Raw genomic sequence first — 4,575 nt, 5'->3', positions numbered from 1 at the left:
GACTTTGAAAGATACTACAAAGCTACAGAAAAAGAAAAGTATAGTACTTGAATAAAAATTGACACACAGGACGATACAGATAAAAAAGGAGACCAGAAATATATTAATGTATTCACAGCCAACTGTTTTTAAATAGAGGTGGCAATTTCTTAGGGAAATGGCAGTATCTTCAGTAAATGGTGTTGAGAAAATTTCATATCCACATTCAGAGGAATATCATGAGATCCTCAACTCAGATCATATATTACACAAACTAAATTAGATACTTAAATGTAAGGTCTAAAACTCTGAAACTACTACCAAAAAATATAGACTGAAAGCCCTGTAACATTTGTTGGGCAGTGACTTTTAAAATTTGAACTCAAATCCCAAGGAACAAAAAAATTTTTTTTGAAAAGATGAATCAGATTTGAAAATATATGTTTGTTTTTTGCTGTTTTCTCATTTGTCAGTCATAACCCTTGATGTTTAACAGCATGTTCTGTACCCATCACAGTGCATCAGAGACTTTAGGGCTTTTATTTTAGGCTTGAGGCACCTGGAGTTACTGGTGCTTACGGTAATAGTATGAAAGACACTGAAAGGGCAGCCTTGTTTTATGCTCCCATGACTGGCCACTGTGTGAACACAGTAAACTGGTTTGCATGCAAACTAACAGGGCATGTTTTAATCTAAAAGCTCCCATTATCTCCAGAAGTTTTCAGAGAAAATGGACAAGGAAATCACTACAGTTAGGTGACTAAGAATATAAACTGTAGATTAAATTTAAACCATTAAAAAATTTATAAATGGTAAGAGTAACAAATTTCTCCAAATTGTAATATTAATATGGAAAATAAATATTCCAAATTTACAGAGGTCATTTTAATGTTTTACAACATTTAACATTCGCACTTTACAATAGAGGATTCTGCATGAAAATCCATGTTGTGCTATCAGTATATAATAAATAACTAAATTTAAAATTGCTCACTATTAATTCTCTTAAACATTTAACTTTTATAATATATGTATGTTCTAGCAAATTATATATTTGCCACACTTTGTATAAGAATCTAGTATTTTTCAAAGAAATACAAGGCTGATTTAATCCTTTCTTCTGTAGACAGTGTATGTCTTTTACGTTAATTAACCAATCTTTTTGTTTCTTTGTTTGTTTGTTTTTGAGACGGAGTTTTGCTCTTCTTACCCAGGCTGGAGTGCAATGGTGCCATCTCGGCTCACCGCAACCTCCGCCTCCTGGGTTCAGGCAATTCTCCTGCCTCAGCCTCCTGAGTAGCTGGGACTACAGGCAGGCCCCTAATTTTCTAAACTTCTTATTTAGTCCTTTTCAATTTGCAAATATAGTAGGTCAAAAATAAAACTGTGCCCTAATTCTCTCACAAAGATAGGCAAATGATCAAGAAACTCCTTTTCTGAACTACAGTGAAAAGGTAAGTAAATTGCTTATTCCAGAGGAGCTTCAGGCTGCTGCCTCTCCCTCTCATTAAAAAATTTTCCAAATACTTATTACAATTTCTTTTTTGAGACAGAGTTTCATCTGTCACCCAGGCTGGGGTGCAGTGGCATGATCATGGCTCATTTCAGCCTTGACTTCCTGGGCTCAGGTGATTCTCCCACTTCAGCCTCCTGAGTAGCTGGGGCCACAGGCATGCACCATCAAGCCTGGCTAATTTTTTGTATTTTTTGTAGAGATGGGGTTTCACCATGTTGCCCAGGCTGGTCTGGAACTTCTGGCTTCAAGCGATCCTTCGATCTTAACTTCCCAAAGTGCTGGGATTATAGATGTGAGCCACAGCACCTGGCCACTTATTACAAAGATTTCTGATAGAACATCCTCTGTTCTTACTGACAGTTTTAGGTTTTCATACCTATTCCTCTCTGAAGTAACTATAATGTTTTGGCTTTTCATGAGAATTTCTAAGAGCATATGGTAGAAATACAAGCCAGCAATTATATTTTCTTAGCTGAACATGGGAAAAATTGTAAAAAGGGAATGTTGTGCTGGAATGGCTAGGTCAGCTCAGTAATGGTAAAAAGGTTTTATGACTTGGAGCTAAATACAGAGTATTTTCTTCCACTTTCAAGTTTTCTCTTACCAGAGGATAAAATACAGTACATTGAAAAATGTGTGACACTGGGATCAGGTAGGCTTGGGTTCAAAATGTTGGTTCTGCCCCTTAGCAGCTGTAAGTCAGAGTATGTCCATCTGTAAAATAGAGATAATTATGCTACCTACGAATGAGGATTTTTTATGAAAATCAATCCTATTGCTCTTTGAGATCTCAGTGTAGTCATCATCTCCTCTAAGAAAGTATTCTTGACTCCCTTATCCTACAAGGTAAAGTAAAATGTTTTTTCTCTGTGCAAATTGCTACCACTCCTCACCTTCTTCCCACTTTACATCAGAATTCTATGCTATTGCTGCATTTCTTATTGTGTTAAAATTGCATCTGTATGTACCTGTCACTCCCACTAGACTGTGAGAAATTTATAACTCTTATCTCTAACACTTAATAGAGAAATGGCCTATCAAAAATATTGTCTTACTAAATATTTGTTGAGGGAATGAATGACGTATTTCAAGTGCTTGCACCATACTTAAAACATTGGAAACATCAAATAATTTATTTTTTGACTTTATCATAAATAGAGGGCTGAAAGTTTTATTAAAAACATTCATCTCTTGCCCGTGATGCTGTAACTAAGAAATGTAAGGTTAGAACTGTTTGTTTGATTCATTCTAGGTAATTAGATACACTGGCAGGCATGGTTCATGGAAGGTTAAGATTTAACAAACTCGATGAATAGTAACAGGATGAAAATTTATTCAAACCTTTAGCCATAGTCTACGCACATGCATCCAGAAGGAAAGTTAATTGTTTGACCCTTTGTTCCTTTTTTTTTTTGTAAATATGTAACTTGGCAGTGTTGATTTAGATCATCAAAGCAATGTACTGGCGATCTTTTGCATTTGTCTCAGCTGCCTTTTTTCACTATATTGCAAATGATGTTAATTCTGTGCTTAATTATGCTTAACATAGTTTATATGCAATCCAGTGTTTACCAGTTGGACATAGTAAAAAATCTGTTGTTTTCTTTCCATTTTCCTTCTGCTTATCATTCGTTGATTTTTAAAAGCAGCTGGAATTGTTCCATGTGAATGGAAACCGTTATAAGGCTGTACAGTCTTCTCTAGAGAGAAATACATTTCTCTCTAGAAACCATCTTATATCAACTACAATCTTTGCTTTTTGAAGAGTTGATATATATTATCATGCAAACTTTTAACCTGATCTTTGCTGTCCTCTCAGATCAAAAGAAAATCTCCACTCAGATTACAAAAAAAAAAAAAAAAAACCCAAAAAACAAAAAACCTCTCCACCTACTCAGGATTTTCCAAAAGCTAATGTATTCATCCATTGAAATAGAGCCTCCATCTATCCAAATTGACTATGATAGCCAGTCACACATGTATTGATGTTTTAAGGAAAAGATAAATGTTTGAGATGAGGGATATGTCAATTACCCTGATCTTATCACTATACATCATATGTATCAAAATATCACTATGTATAATTAGTCAATTAAAACTTTTTTTTGTTTTATTTTTATATTTTGTTTATTTTTTAATGGAATGCTTCATGAATCTGCATGCCATTCTTGTATAGGGGCCATGACAATCTTCTCTGTAATGTTCTGAGAGTGACAGAGGCAGCCAGATGCCTAGGCAGATAGGGGAGTGTCCCCAGTGCAACCCCATCTCCAAGCGGAAGCCAGTTTAAAGCGTGAAAGCCAAGCTACAAGTTAAATCTTCAGACCTGATTGACAACTTGTCTTCCTGTTTGGCACACTTTCCTCTGATCGATCCCCACCCTTCACCTATTTCATGTATACCTACCTTTTCCTAATTGGTTTTCTATACTGTCAGGCCCCTCTTTGAATGGTGTCTTCATGTTAATCTTTTTTGCCTACTCACAAACCAGTCACCATGCACTTCCCATCCTGTGCCGGTACGGACCACAGACTCAGTTGGTAGAGGAGAAGACAGCCTGACTTCAGAGAAGAGACAACCTAACTTTGGGAAGGACGACCTGCCCTTTTCATCCCTTCTCCAGCTCCCCTCTCTGAGAGACGTTTTCATTGCTCAGTAAAAATTCTCCGCCTTCACTATCCTTTAATAATCCATGTGGTCTCATGCTTCTTGGCCTCTGGACAAGAGCTTGGACCTGCCGAGTATGGGGACCCAGAAAGGGTGTCATGCTGGCCCTTTTCCTCGCCAGCAGGGGCAGCCGTCCTGTGCAATGAGGCAAAGGGCCAGTTGAGGTGCTAACACATCGCTGTTTGTTGGACTGTGGACGGTGGAACGAAAAGAGCACTGCAACACCTCCTCTGGGGCTTCAGGGTTGAAAGCACTCTCATCTGGGTGCCTGCATTCCCCTTGAGGCAACATGCTTAGTCTAGCTGCAGTTTCCACTAGGAGCTTGCTCCTGTGTCAGCGCCCAGAACAACCAGCTAGATCCTGCACTCACTTGCTCACGTGCTTCCTACTGCAAGGGGCTGAGTGTGGTGGGC

At 37.8% G+C, this 4,575-nt stretch overlaps 1 pseudogene; it reads right to left on the bottom strand.

Moving 5' to 3' along the window:
* Nucleotides 1-3,626: 3,626 nt before the first annotated feature.
* Nucleotides 3,627-3,726, bottom strand: LOC118148161 (U6 spliceosomal RNA; annotated as a pseudogene).
* Between the last annotated feature and the right edge of the window lie 849 nt (nt 3,727-4,575).

This window comes from Callithrix jacchus, chromosome 15, assembly GCF_049354715.1.
Source record: "Callithrix jacchus isolate 240 chromosome 15, calJac240_pri, whole genome shotgun sequence".
Taxonomy (NCBI): domain Eukaryota; kingdom Metazoa; phylum Chordata; class Mammalia; order Primates; family Cebidae; genus Callithrix; species Callithrix jacchus.
This window is presented reverse-complemented; position numbering and strand designations above follow the sequence as displayed.